At 36.3% G+C, this 16,032-nt stretch overlaps 1 pseudogene; it reads left to right on the top strand.

Annotated features, from left to right (window-relative positions):
- Positions 1-2,345: 2,345 nt before the first annotated feature.
- Positions 2,346-14,116, top strand: LOC140879354 (probable ADP-ribosylation factor GTPase-activating protein AGD8; annotated as a pseudogene).
- The last annotated feature ends 1,916 nt before the right edge of the window (positions 14,117-16,032 follow it).

The raw sequence follows: 16,032 nt of genomic DNA, 5'->3' as shown, positions 1-16,032 counted from the left end.
GGGCAGCGCCTGGCGCCGCCCCTGGGCGGCGCCGTGCGCTGCGCTGGGCGGCGCCGAGCGCCGCCCCTGGGCAGCGCCCAGCGCTGCGCTGGGCAGCGCACAGCGCTGCCCTGGGCGGCGCCGTGCGCCGCCCTGGGCGGCGACGGTCGCCGCCTTGGGTGGCGCCGTGCGCCCCCTTTGGGCGGCGCCGTGCGCCGCCCGGGGCAGCAACAATTGCTGCCCCACCGGGCAGCGATCCAATCGCTGCCCGGGTTTTGCCCCGAAAAAAAAAAAATTTTTTTATTTAAAATATTTATTTTGTTTCAAAAACCGAGACTCAAAAATTTTGTACAATTGATTAATTCAATCGATTGATCTGAGCAACCTGGCTCTGATACCACTGTTGGAAAACTGGCGAGTTCCCAGACCAATTACGATTGATACCCGGTGCAGCGGAAGTTTAAAAATTTTTCATGGAACGTTTCCATGGTATGGGTATCAACCGTTCATCGATTGAATTACGTGTGTGTAAAATTTAAATAACAATTAAATAAATTTTACCTCAAATCTCGCAACGAGATTAATGGACACCAACAGAACAATTCTGCTCTTGTTGTCTCTCCCTGGAACCGATGAACGCCTTCAATCAGGTCCACGAACAGAGGTTTAATCCCTCTGATAGATTGCACTAGAAAATCTATCAGAAGTTTTCTGCGAAGAGAATACACGAATTTGATTCGTTATTCCTTACTGCGATTCAAAATCACAGACCGGAATTTCTCAGACAGAGAGGGAGGGGGCGACGGCCAAGCTTGAGAGAGGGGCTAGGGTTTCGATTTTTTTTCTCTCAAAATTATGAGCTATCGTGTGTAATTTCTGTACTGAAATAACTTATTTATAATGCAGGCCACTAACACCTTAGGGCCCATTAGTCATAAGCTGGGGCCCGACAAGCAAAGCCCACTCGTTCAGAAATTAATATAAAATTCATCGTGACTCCGATTGATGAAACGATTTCACCAATGTGCACAGAAACCATTTCTGCACGTTTTAAAGTCAAAATAAATTTTCCTGAATCCGAATTCAGTGGTTTCCAAAAATGTCCATCCCTATGTCATTTTAGGAAATCCTACTCCCTTACTCTTATTTAAGAAGTCCAACTCCTTAGTTCATTAAATTTAACTCTTTAAATTTAACTATCTCAACGGGGATTAAAACTCCATTACACTGTGTGACCCTCAATGGTTCAGGGATACAGCTAGCCGTGGGCTCACAACTCCTTGTGACTCGGAACAACACTTTCCGACTTGCCCAACGAATCATGGTAAAGCGCCTAGCAACATCGCCCCATGATTCCCTAGGTATCACTGATAGTGCCTACAAGAACCAGTAGATTTTGGTTAACGTACAGTACGGTCCCTTCATCCAAATATCCCGATCGAATCAACAACCATTGGTATATCGAGAGTCGCTCAAGATTCGATAACTATGCAATGCATCTTGAAGATCAAATTAGTGACATCGCATGTGCTACTAAGAAACCATTTCTTAAATCACATCAAGTACTCTGGCCAGAGATTTGTCACACTAATATCTCCTCAGATCGCATAGGATATCCACACTCGCAAGTATGTGGTGAATCCTTGACAACAATGCATTGACTCCTATATGTGTCGTAACTGTACCCAATCTCGACACCTGATGACCCCCTCAGAGTCGGTAAACGAGTCAAAGCACAGTACTAGCATATAGAGTCTCCATGATGTTTCAAGTCGTAAGGACTAATGGTGTACAACCAAAACCGCGGACTTTATCCACTCGATAAGTGATAACCACTTGGAAAGTCCGGATAGGGTAGTTCGACTATTCATCCTATGAATATCCATTTGCATGCTTCGAACATCTCCATGTTCCCTACCAATGAAACGTGGTACTCCGCATCGCAAATGCTAGTCTCAAACTCGAGCGACCCTTATCCTTATTATCGGACGGCTCAATCGACTAGGAACGGTTTTAGAATATACAGTGACTATAAGATGTATTTCATGATAGACATCTCCATGTTCTACCACATCTTACATACACTATAGTATATTCAAGGTCTTTATCAAAACAACAATAGTATATCACAATATAACAATATGAAGTAATATAAAGTCATTGCCATAAAAGTGTAAATAATATTAAACAAAAGATTGTTTATACAAAGAGTCAACAAAGCCCATAGCCACACAGTTGGCTCACTGGGCACCCACTCTTACAAAATTTTCATAAACACCCTATGGATGTTTGATGATTTGCATGATACACAAGTGCTTGGTTTTTTTTTTTTTATAAAATTTTAAACTTCTGCTGCGTTTCGGGGCATGAGGTAACCGATCCCCAACAATTTCATTAGGCTTATATTTTAGTTTTTGTGATATGTTCGATCAATCTTCAAAGTTTTTTAAGTGCTGGTTAACGTAACACTGATTAAGAACCTTACTTGTGATGGTGTCTAATGGTAATCGGATTGTATTGTTGTACTCGAAAGTTGCTTGGATGATAGAGGGGTAAATTGTAGCATGAGACATGAGTAATTGTGTGAGATAGATAATGGTTTCTAAGAATTTTTAATGTAATTGAGTCAACCGCTACATGTCAAATTTTTATTTCCTAAATTTCAAAACCTAAACGTAATCGTATCTCTAGACAACTAATTTATTTCCCATTTGAGAGATACTAATATTCTAGTAATGAAGTTTCTCAAACAAAATGCTTAAAAGTCTTCGTTATTTAGCTATACTAATCTACGTACGAGGCTAGGAAAAATAAATTCAATATCAAATCCAATTTATTTTAACAAAAAATTAACCTGAAAAAAAAATTATAGTTATAATGCTTGAGAGTTAAACTAATTTCCAATGAAAGTTTTCTAGACAAGATACGAACTCTGACATCGCTATATGGAAGGCCTCGAAAATACAAGTAACCAAACAATATTCTGGAGTGATGCGTGAAGAGGAAAAAGACTTAAAATTATAATTTTAATAATACATATGAGTCCTTTCGAATCAAGATATGCATACGACTGCGTTTACTAAATTTTCATTTGCATTTACTAACCTTGTAAGCTATGTTTTTCATTTATCTAACTAGTACTTGAGAAATTGATTTTATCTTACAAAGAGATTTTTTCTCTTGTAGGTTTGTGGAAATTGACTTTTTAATTGCAGGTCAACAAATTTGGATTCTTGGACTCCTTAGTAGTTGAAGTTGAGGTGCTTCGGCGGAAATACTCGCGCTCAATTTTTCTTCAATCAGCACGGATGGACTGATGGAGGCAAGGTAGAAGCCAAATATACCTTAAAGGCTTCCGAATTATACAGGCAATTACTTGCAAAAAAAGTTTACCTACATCACCCATATATAGCTTCTCAGTCATCAAGGCCTTCTAACAAATTTTCAGATTTTAACAATGACATAAGTAAAGTTCAAAAAGGAATCGATGTAAAGAATCCTACAAAGGATAACTCTGCAATAAAAAAATGGTACTTCGAAGGTTCATACCTCTCCAAGAGCAACTCAAATTGTTTCTTTGGTGACAATTAAGAAGCCTCTTGGTGCAAAAAGACCTGGAAAGGCATGGGGTCTAGGTGCTCAAAAACCTACTACCAAGGTAAATATAGCTTTATTCTGTAAATGTAATTTCTTGAATTTTTGGTATGATATGGTTCAATATTCTTTAGTTATCCATCACAATCATATGTTCTATCAACTGAATAATCGAATGCTTTTTACATGTTTTTAGCATAGCGATAGCCTTTATGAGCATAAGCCAGAAGAACCACCCGTGGTCATTTCTTCTGCTGCTTCATCAAATAGTAGTACCCCCACATTTGGATCATAATTTTCTTCTCGGTTTGAGTTTACAGATAGTGACCAGCCTACAGACATTGGTTGTAGCACCTAAAATCCAATCTAATAAATTGCGTGCATTAAATTAAATAAATATTATGATTATTATTTTTAACTTTTATTGATTTAAATTCTTTGTGTGAATTATGTGTTAATAAAATATTAATTATTTATTCAAATGATTATTTTGTACTAACTATTTAATTAATGTTTTAATTGTTTAAGTTTATTTATTTAAATGATTTTATTGTGAAATTTAATCGTTTTAAAGATTTTAAAGATTTAAGATTTGTTTATTTAAATAATTTTTAAACGTTTAATATGTTCCTATTTAAATGATTTGAATTGTCCAGTTTATTTATTTAAAATAATTAAAGTTTATTGATTAGTTATTTAAATTATTTTAAATGTCTAGCTTATTTATTTAAATGCTTTTATCTGTCAAAATCATTTTAAAAGTTTCTTATACCGCTTATGTATTTATTTAAATTATTTTTAAACGTTCTTTTAGTTTGTTTAAATTATTTTCTAATCGCTCTGTTATTATTTGAATATTCCATTAATCGCAGTGACATTAAAATATTTTAAGTGTTGATTTTTAATTTCTAAGATAGTGCCTAAATTCATTTTTAGTAATTATACTTTTAATTGCTTGAATTTAATTGTTTAAGTTTCTTTTAAAGATAGAGTTGCTCAATTTATTAAGTTATTTATTTTGAGATGCTTGATTTAAGTGATTTACAGTTACGACAGGCTACGATGGTGGACTTCGGCAATAATTTCCAAGACTTTTATTTTTAGAATTTTGAGACGGGAGAAAAGAGGAATTTAGGACGAAAGTTCGATTTTTGAATTTTTCGGGTGTCAAAAAGTACTTTTATTATTTTCTTGAGTTTATTCTTTAACCTTTTCAAAAGTTAGAATTTTAATAAACCCGGATTAGTAAAAACCCAATTTAAATACCTTGACTTGGGAATTTTAAACTTAGGTGTTTTAAAGGTGCAAAGTTGTAGGGGTAAAGTTGTAATACTTAGACTAGCACTTTTATAAGTATAGTACCACTTTTAAAATACACCTACACACTACACACTCAAACTTTTAATCACAAAATATATCATTTTTGCAAAACTCTAGCCCCATTTTATCTAGACTAGCCCCCCCCCCCCCCCACACTCTCTCTCTCATTTCTCTCCCATTTGGCCGTCCCTTTCCCCTTCACAATTCCGGCCGCCGCCGTCACCGGAGGACCTCCAAGGGAGGTGTAGCTCATTGTTGTGCAAGAGTCCAGCCCCTTCATTTCCCTTTTATTTTCGATTTTTGGGTAATGAAAAGTGAAGGCAAGTATATGCATTTTGTTGGGATTTCATTCAAGCTATATATGTTCTTGCTCTTAATCTCTTTTAAATTTTCAAAATGCTTGTTATTATATGCATGTAAGGTTCGAATTTGATCAAATTTTCAGTAGTGTTCTTGTGTGATTTTCGAAATTTAATTTCTATAGGTTTTAAAAGAGTTGCATGATGATTTGTGATTGAAGACATGAGGTGTTTTGATTGCATATGAGGATTTTCGAAAATTCAGAAGTTGATGCCCTATTTTATTTCGAAAATTTATGATGTTAGGGCTGTAATTGAAGGTTGTGTATGCATTTTGTTGTTTGGCAATTGTTTCATTGATTGTACAAAGATTGAAGGCATTTTGGTGCATAATCTTGTTATTTTTTAATTGTGGAGTTGAAGTGTGGTAAGGGGCTGCCTAGGTGCTTGTGTTAAGTCCTAAGAGAGGTTAATAAGTGTGTTTGGTGGTTTGGAATGAAGTAGAGTTAAGGAAAAAGGGTATGGAGTTGATCCCTCAAGGTAGAAGGGAAGTGGGGTGATGGTTTCAATGGGCAGGGGCTACTGATTTCGGGACAGGGGAGGCACCAAATCAGGTCTGGGCGTGTCATGGGATGGTCCTAGGTGAAGGTTAAGACGTTGTGGTCGCGTCGGTATAAATTGGGCTCGTTTCGGTTAAGTTTTGGATAAGTTAAGGGTCTTTTAAGTTTAAGGTGTTGGTGCAGAATTTTGTAGAGTCTAAGAGGCTGTCCGGAAACGCTTTTTGTTTGGGATGCTTGGGCTGTCATTGGGGGTTACAATCTGGTCCTAGAGTTAGTTTGAAGTGTTTAGCAAGTTCCGGTTCAAGGGGGACGGGTTTTGGTTAAGGTATGATAGAGTTAATGGTTTTACGGTTTGATTGCTCGGTTTAAGTCAAGTTTGAGGAAATTGATGAATAAGTTGGGCTTTTAACTTAGGGGCAGCCACTCACCTACCTTGCACCCATATTTTTGAGTTGAGTTTCATTTATTAAAGTTGTGTATTCGTGTGCGTGAGTCTCGTCTTTGAGCCAAGCAATATTTTCAAAGGAAGTCGCTTCAATTCTTGCATGCTAAGTATTTTGAGTCGAGTCAAAGAAGGAAAGAAAATATTTTTGAACAAAGTGAGTTGATTGTGACTGGACAAGGCAATGTGGGTTGGGGGATGCCTCACTCACTTGCCATAGACGTGTAGTAAGAGATTGGGAGACATCCCAGCTCCCCTACCAAATGAGACGTGTAGTAAGCGGCCGGGTTCATCTCTGCTCCCCTACCAAAAAGAAAGTAAAGGGGCAAACACGTCGGGAGAAATCTCGGCGTCTTGCTGGCATAGTGCACTGCAGCCATGATCATGATCGAAACTTGAGTCACAATTCAAGGATCTAAGTTCTAAAGCAAAAGCTAAAGTAAAGTTTCAAGTATCAGTTGACTCGTCTTAATTTATTTAGTTATATGACATACATGAGTTACAGTTAAGTCAAGAAAGTTCAAAGTCTCATAGCGTGAGTTGGCGTGAGTTCATCCTTGCATGTTGCCTCATTTCCTTGTTTCACGCATGTTTACAGTTTAAGTTTCAAAGTATACTATGTACAGTAGTTTGAGTATTGCTTCAAGTATTTTAAACCCTTGTTATATCACTGTTTATACTTGCTGAGTCTTTAGACTCACTATGCTTGATTGATTGCAGGTGAGGAGTCGTACCTAGAGACGGAGGGGCAGGATCCATTGGTGTGAGGCCGCCGGCGGTGCGAAGCCCAATGACCGTCGCTACTCTTTTTATTTAAGTTCCGCATAGACTATGAATGTAATAATGAATTTGTGTTTGAGTACTTTCAGTTTACCCAGGATGTGTTTTCCCTGTGCTTAAGTTTGAGTCGTAAAACTTGTTATTGCTATTATTGCAACCGTGTGGGGTTGCCTTTCATTCGTACTTATGTTTATCGCATTTTGAATATTTTATTGGTCGTTCTTTTGCTTTGTTATGAACTGCTGTTTGTGACAGGGTGACTTTGTTTACTTTCAAACAAGTCATGGCCAATTTTTTTAAAAAAATCCGTATTTCTTTTATTATTTTAAACTTAGAAGTTAGGGTCGTTTCAGTTGGTATCAGAGCATGGTCTTGGTTTGGGATGAGCCTACTGTTGGTTGCCGAAACTCAAGGGATCTCGCCTCAAAGTCTGTAAGTTTTAAGTAATTTTATATGTTAGACGCATTTGAGTTATTACTTTAAATGTTTTGATCTCATCTTTTCTAAAATATTTTCAAACTAGATGCTTTATTTGTTTGAATGTGTAGCTCAATGTTTTTACTGTTTAAAATTTTTTTAGTAGTTTTAAGTGTACTATTTAAATGATTATTTTTATAGCACGCGACTTCAAGTTAAACGGAGTTGGTGTACCAATATTCCTTCCAATTTTGGACAGTACGTGGATGTTGTTTGAGTTATTAGGTAGTGCTAATAAGTTTTAGAAGATACTATTTGTTTTGCCCTTGTAGTAATTTATTCTCTTATGGATGGAATTTTAATCGGGTACAACTAAGTGAATAGTTTAATTAGGAATTTCTAGACATGTGTTTAGTCAGTTAAGTTTATGGATAGAGCACATGTGAAGACTTGGGATACGAACTTGGTTTTATATTATTATGGATAGTTTGAGTTTTCTTTTGTTATTTGGGCAAATATGAATTTTGGGAAATATTGAGTCGGTTACTATGAGCCTTTCAATTATGAGAACTATTATTCCGATCATTATTTCCTTGTTCTTCATTTATGTTTGTATCCATTGTAGTAACATATATTTCTGAGTATCTGAAATTTCTTTGCACTTTCTTTGAGCATTTATGGATTCGTATGACATTAATCAGCGTTGAATTCTGCCACTTTGGCATTGGTTGAACTTCTTAGCAAAATTTTGTTAATGTTTCATACTTATGGAAATTATCCTTCGGTTCTCGAGCCACATGTTGATGTGAGCAAGATTCACTTTTTTTTTGGTAATTTACTCATGTTGTCTGGCTGACATCTGATTTTATTTTGAGACCGTTGTTTTTCCTTGATTATTGACTTGTGTGTACTTCTCTCGACTGTAGTCACACTGACTGTCTTAATTGTGTTTTGATTGTTGAGCATGATTTCATTACCCATGGATGAATGGTCACGAGATTTGTATCTTGTTGGCTCATATTCAATATTCGTGGAGCCTCCATTATTATTCATTCGTTCCTAGAATTGAATTATGAGTGAGTTGTTTTCACTTATCTAGATTGGTATTTTCAGCTCGTTTGTTTGTAATGCTTGCGTCGTTTCATTTCATATCGAGCAACATTACCTGTAAATTTTTTTTTCTTTCATGATCCATCATGATAAAGATTTTGGGTGGATCATATTTTCAATTACCAATTAGATTTCTTGTGTAGAAAATTGCTCGTAACCGCTTGGTAAGTATTTAGACCGTTGGGATTTAGCATTAGTACTAGATAAAACCCTAAGATATTGTGTGATCAGAGGAATGTCGACTACTAGTTATAACTAGTCCTAGCGAGAAGATTGCTAGTTAGTGAATTAGTTGAATGTGTTGTTTCATTTTTAATAGGATCGTTAAGAGTAAACAGATGATTTTAGTAAGCTGAATGGCTGGTCAGTCGCGAGATAGGGAAATAAAGTGGTCTCTAGATACTTTTGAGTACTTTATATTAGCGTTCTAAGATTTTGTGATTGTCGATCGGTAAGAGTAATGCACCAACTATAGGTACAGAAGGATGAACAGAATATTCAGGTAGTTTTCCTAAATAAGCTGTAAATTTATTTATCGGTGAAATACTAAGGTACTGGAGGATCAATTAGAAAGCCTTTACGATCAGGTTACAAACCCTTCGAGGTGTCCAGTTATATACTAAGTTCTTGAAATATAAATTCTGGTTGTACATATAATAATTTGGGAATCTTTGGATTTTCAGACTTGATTTCTAGTTGAACTAGGGATTTGAGATATGTCTTCAGGAGATATGTAGAATTGTTTGGTACTTAGAGACCATCTAATCCAATAAGTGGATAATAGCTCGTGGTATATTTTGACTTGAAGAGTAAGTAAGGATTACTTAGTCAATGCGTCTGAGTTAGAGAAAGGTGGTTAAATCCGTTGGGAAATTTTAACTAAAAAATTCAACTTTTGGTAGAATTAAGAATGACCAAGAGGCGAAAGTATAAATTGGTGATTGAATAATTGGAATCTGTTTAGTCCCCTATTTGGATTCTATATGTTATCGGTTAATACCTTGAGACTGAACAACAGTGGAATTTTATGGTTATATTTTCTTATCAAGGGTTAGCTTAGGTTTGTTTATAGAAATTGGTCAATAAATCCTAAGTTGAGAAGAACAATTCGTCCCACTTGAAGGTTATCCGAGCTAGAGTCGTCGTTTAAGAAAATTTTAATCATCCTTAGAAGCGTTGAGAGTTGTAGTAACTAATAAAGTATTGAGCCTAGAACGTGATCATTAAGCGCAGAACTGCTAATAAGTGTCATAGATCTTTAGAATTTCAAATTGGTTAATAAGTTGTTCTTGAGGGTATCGTTGCCCTGTAATACTATCGATTTGGGATGTAGGGAAATTTACTCTGTTTGTCGGTCTTTATGCAAATGTTGAGGAGATTAGTAATTTGTTTTATCGTTGGATATGCCGCAGATTTGTTAGTAATACATGATGGGTTCCATGTGTCGATGTTTTGGAAGTAAGGGTCAGATCCATCTTGTATCTTGAGGGAAGTTGAGGTAGAGGTGTGTAGTTCCCTTAGCTATTCTATTTAGAAAAGTTTAGTGTTTAGTTGTTAAGTATTTTGAGGATTTGTAAATTTCTTAAGTGCTCGAGTCGTATATTTAGATAAGTTTAATCGTTAAATAGACAATAAGCGTAGTTTCGTTGTTAGAAAGCTTTTAAGTTATGAGTAAGGTCGACATAAATTTTTTATTGGGTTTACAGATATTTATTGCTTGAAATTGCGATCCAGGATTTAAGGTTATCAAACTAAGGCAGGTATCTGATATTTTAGCAGTTTAGGAGGCGAATTGAAAACTTTTAAAGTCACATGTAATTAGAAATTTCTCATAAACTACTACCATTGGGGATAAATAGGAATTTTCAAATTTATTTTACAGTGGGAGTTAGTTAGTTCCTTGCTTGGTAGGTGTTGATAAACATCAGAATGTGCATCGAAAGCTTATTAACGCCGACTCGTGTAGGTACTAGGTAAGAATAGATAGTACCGATCTGGTCTAATGTATCTGGATCTAGTTAGTAAGTTTAAATTTCGAGGACGAAATTTCATTTAAGGGGGGAAGGAATTGTAGCATCTAAAATCCAATCTACTAAACTGCGTGCATTAAATTAAATAAATATTATGATTATTATTTTTAACTTTTATTGATTTAAATTCTTTGTGTGAATTATGTGTTAATAAAATATTAATTATTTATTCAAATGATTATTTTGTACTAACTATTTAATTAATGTTTTAATTGTTTAAGTTTATTTATTTAAATGATTTTATTGTGCAATTTAATCGTTTTAAAGATTTTAAATATTTAAGATTTGTTTATTTAAATAATTTTTAAACGTTTAATATGTTCCTATTTAAATGATTTGAATTGTCCAGTTTATTTATTTAAAATAATTAAAGTTTATTGATTAGTTATTTAAATTATTTTAAATGTCTAGCTTATTTATTTAAATGATTTTATCTGTCCAAATCATTTTAAAGGTTTCTTATACCGCTTGTGTATTTATTTAAATTATTTTTAAACGTTCGTTTAGTTTGTTTAAATTATTTTCTAATCGCCCTGTTATTATTTGAATATTCCATTAATCGCAGTGACATCAAAATATTTTAAGTTTTTATTTTAAATTCCTAATATAGTGCCTAAATTCATTTTTAGTAATTATACTTTTAATTGTTTGAATTTAATTGCTTAAGTTTCTTTTAAAGATAGAGTTGCTCAATTTATTAAGTTATTTATTTTGAGATGCTTGAGTTAAGTGATTTACAGTTACGGCAGGCGACGATGGTGGACTTCGGCGATAATTTCCAAGACTTATTTTTAGAATTTTGAGACGGGAGAAAAGAGGAATTTAGGACGAAAGTTCGATTTTTGAATTTTTCGGGTGTCAAAAAGTACTTTTATTATTTTCTTGAGTTTATTCTTTAACCTTTTCAAAAGTTAAAATTTTATTAAACCCGAATTAGTAAAAATCCAATATAAATACCTTGACTTGGGAATTTTAAACTTAGGTGTTTTAAAGGTGCAAAGTTGTAGAGGTAAAATTGTAATACTTAGACTAGCACTTTTATTAGTGTAGTACCACTTTTAAAATACACCTACACACTACACACTCAAACTTTTAATCACAAAATATATCATTTTTGCAAAACCCTAGCCTTATTTCATCTAGACTAGCCACCCCCCCCCCCCCCACACTCTCTCATTTCTCTCCCATTTGGCCGCCCCTTTCCCCTTCACAATTCCGGCCACCGCCGCCGCCGCCATCCACCACCGCCGCCGTCGCCGGAGGACCTTCAAGGGAGGTGTAGCTCATTGTTGTGCAAGAGTCCAGCCCCTTCATTTCCCTTTTATTTTCGATTTTTGGGTAATAAAAAGTGAAGGCAAGTATATGCATTTTGTTGGGCTTTCATTCAAGCTATATATGTTTTTGCTCTTAATCTCTTTTAAATTTTCAAAATGCTTGTTATTATATGCATGCAAGGTTCGAATTTCATCAAATTTTCAGTAGGGTTCTTGTGTGATTTTCGAAATTTAATTGCTATAGGTTTTAAAAGAGTTGCATAATGATTAGTGATTGAAGACATGAGGTGTTTTGATTGCATATGAGGATTTTCGAAAATTCAGAAGTTGATTCCCTATTTTATTTCGAAAATTTATGATGTTAGGGCTGTAATTGAAGGTTGTGTATGCATTTTGTTGTTTGGCAATTGGTTTCATTGATTGTACAAAGATTGAAGGCATTTTGGTGCATAATCTTGTTATTTTTGAATTGTGGAGTTGAAGTGTGGTAAGGGGCTGCCTAGATGCTTGTGTTACGTCCTAAGAGAGGTTAATAAGTGTGTTTGGTGGTTTGGAATGAATTAGAGTTAAGGAAAAAGGGTATGGAGTTGATCCCTCAAGGTAGAAGGGAAGGGGGTGGTGGTTTCAATGGGCAGGGGCTACTGATTTCGGGACAGGGGAGGCACCAAATCAGGTCTGGGCGTGTCATGGTCTGGTCCTAGGTCAAGGTTAAGACGTTGTGGTCGCGTCGGTATAAATTGGGCTCGTTTCGGTTAAGTTTTGGATAAGTTAAGGGTATTTTAAGTTTAAGGTGTTGGTGCAGAATTTTGTAGAGTCTAAGGGGCTGTCCGGAAACGCTTTTTGTTTGGGATGCTTGGGCTGTCATTGGGGGTTACAATCTGGTCCTAGAGTTATTTTGAAGTGTTTAGCAAGTGCCGGTTTAAGGGGGACGGGTTTTGGTTAAGGTATGATAGAGTTAATGGTTTTACGGTTTGATTGCTTGGTTTAAGTCAAGTTTGAGGAAATTGATGAATAAGTTGGGCTTTTAGCTTAGGGGCAGCCACTCACCCACCTTGCACCCATATTTTTGAGTTTAGTTTCATTTCTTAAAGTTGCGTATTCGTGTGCGTGAGTCTCGTCTTTGAGCCAAGCAATATTTTTAAAGGAAGTCGCTTCAATTCTTGCATGCTAAGTATTTTGAGTCGAGTCAAAGAAGGAAAGAAAATATTTTTGAAAAAAGTGAGTTGATTGTGACTGGACAGGGCAATGTGGGTTGGGGGATGCCTCACTCACTTGCCATAGACGTGTAATAAGCGGTTGGGAGACATCCCAGCTCCCCTACCAAATGAGACGTGTAGTAAGCGGCCGAGTTCATCTAGGTTCCCCTACAAAAAAAAAAGTAAAGGGGCAAACGCATCGGGAGAAATCTCGGCGTCTTGCCGGCATAGTGCACTGCAGCCATGATCATGATCGAAACTTGAGTCACAATTCAAGGATCTAAGTTCTAAAGCAAAAGTTAAAGTAACGTTTCAAGTATCAGTTGACTCGTCTTAATTTATTTAGTTATATGACATGCATGAGTTACAGTTAAGTCAAGAAAGTTCAAAGTCTCATAGCGTGAGTTGGCGTGAGTTCATCCTTGCATGTTGCCTCGTTTCCTTGTTTCACGCATGTTTACAGTTTAAGTTTCAAAGTATACTATGTACAGTAGTTTGTGTATTGCTTCAAGTATTTTAAACCCTTGTTATATCACTGTTTATACTTTCTAAGTCTTTAGACTCATTATGCTTGATTGATTGTAGGTGAGGAGTCGTACCTAGAGACGGAGGGGCAGGATCCACTGGTGTGAGGCCGCCGGCGGTGCGTAGCCCAATGACCGTCGCTACTCTTTTTATTTTAGTGTTGCATAGACTATGAATGTAATAATGAATTTGTGTTTGAGTACTTTCAGTTTACCCAGGATGTGTTTTCCATGTTCTTAAGTTTGAGTCGTAAAACTTGTTATTGCTATTATTGCAACCGTGTGGGGTTGCCTTTCATTCGTACTTTATGTTTATCGCAGTTTGAATATTTTATTGGTCGTTCTTTTCCTTTGTTATGAACTGCTGTTTGTGACAGGGTGGCTTTGTTTACTTTCAAACAAGTCATGGCCAAAATTTTTAAAAAAATCCGTATTTTCTTTTATTTTTTTAAACTTAGAAGTTAGGGTCGTTTCATTGGTTCTGGAGGTTCTCGAGTTATTAACCATTTAACTCCACCAAAATCCTCCAACTTTTTTGTTCATTATGGGATGGAAACTTGCCTTCCTAAGAAGGGTACCACAACTACATAAAAATTTTAGGTAAGAAACTATCATTGGCAACAGAAGGAATCAAAATTTTTTGGATCACGGGAGATGTAATGCCCTGTTTTTATCTTAAATGAGTTTATTTGAGTTAATCAGAGATTACAGAGTTCTCGAGCCGGTTTGATTTTGATCAGGGTCCTTTTTGCAAATTTTGGAAATTTCAGGGACTAAAACGCAAATATTGATTTTTATATATTATCTACACATAGATTTTAATTGGAGAAGCCTCCATCTTCCTCTCCAAGACCGTGAGCCTCCATTGAAACGCCTCTTTGGAGTTTTGAGCTTTCAGATTTCAGTCCGAGCTCGATCCGTCCGTTGGAAATTATTTCTGAAGGCAGATTAGCGATCACTGCTGCGAGAGCTTCGTTCTATCGTAAGTTTTCTACGATCAGATACATTCTAGTTTTTGGATGTTGTTAGAATCGTTCTAGATTCGAGTATGTTGTTCTCTTCAGAGTTCTGATCGTTTATTATCTGTCGGTTTTGAATTAGAGCGACGTTCGGAATTGTTATGATTTTTGGAAGCTATTTTCGAAAATCATGGTTTTGAGATTTGTTGGGTTTGTCTTGTTGTTGTTGTATTAGCATTGAATTGAGTTGATATCGGTATTGAACTGCTGTCTGCGTTGCCGGTTTGTTCAGTTATAGCCGTTATGCCGTCGGTTTGAGTTTTGGAGTTTCGAACCGTTTTAAGTTATGAACTTGGCTTGTAAGTTGATCGTGGCTATTGATCAATCATCTCTTGTATTCGTACAGATTCGTTGGAGTTGTCGAGCCCTGTGTTAGCAGCATTTGATCGTCGAGAGTTGGACGAAGAACGGTAAAGAGATTTCCATGAACCGTTGATTGTTGTTTAGGTTGTATAGTCGTTGATACAATCTTTTGTTGTAGCTTTCCAGAAGATGGAACTACTGCCTTGAGAGGTAAAAGCAGTCATCGTAGCGGGATAGCATACTCGAGACAGCTTAGTTCTTGAGTTTCCCTTTTTAAATCACATACTTGTTTGTACACTTGTTCTAGCATGAAGAACTTGTGTCTTGTTGATTTCTTGGACTTTTGTTATGTGGCTTATGTTTATGTTTCTGTTATGCATTCATCTTGAGCCAATCTTGCTTTCAGCGGGCAGAACCGCCCTTTTTGTTTAGACGTTTGGGAACTATGATTGAGTGGCCTGGGACGTAGTCGTTTCGCCTGGTGCTAGCATACTCATTATAGTTGCTCAAAGTCTAGAGGAGTGGGATACGTGGCACCACCTCGATTGGGAGAGTCGGTGAGTTGCTACGTGATCTTATCCTCGGGATCCCAAAAGCACTGCAGCAATCCCTTGTTTATCAGAATCGATATCCTGGATTTTAAAGACATGCATATCATTAACCTTGACTTGAATATATGTTGTATTGATAGCATGTTGTCTATTCATTATTTGGTATGTTGCTTTTACTGGGATTATCATTCTCACCAGTTATCCGGCTGTTGCTTTGTTTTGTATGTGTACTTGGCAACAGGTGGGGCAGGACCAAGTCAGAAGAGGCATGGTTAGCTTCAAGGGAAAGATGTAGAAGTGAGACTCGATTTAGAAGTCGTGTCGGCATGTCTACCTAGTTTATGTTAGAACATGTTTAGATCTCGAACTTCGTTGTTTATGTTGTATCGATTATGCGAGCTCATCGATTTTATGTTATTTCCATATGCGTAATTGATCGACTCTAGAACTTCATGTATTAATTGGAGATAGTATGTTTTGATGCATGATTGTATTTTGAATGTGTGAGTTTGAGTTCAGATAGCTTCTTCTGTTCTTTTTGCCATTTTCTGTCCTCGCTCGATCTGCAAGATCTTGCGGATCGAGCGAGAGAAAATGTTCAGTCCTCTGTTTGAGGATTTTTGTGTCTCGCTCG

The sequence above is a fragment of the Henckelia pumila genome, chromosome 2 (genome assembly GCF_033568475.1).
Source record: "Henckelia pumila isolate YLH828 chromosome 2, ASM3356847v2, whole genome shotgun sequence".
Lineage (NCBI taxonomy): Eukaryota > Viridiplantae > Streptophyta > Magnoliopsida > Lamiales > Gesneriaceae > Henckelia > Henckelia pumila.
The sequence above is the reverse complement of the archived record's forward strand: the minus strand, read 5'-3'. Positions and strand labels throughout refer to the sequence as shown.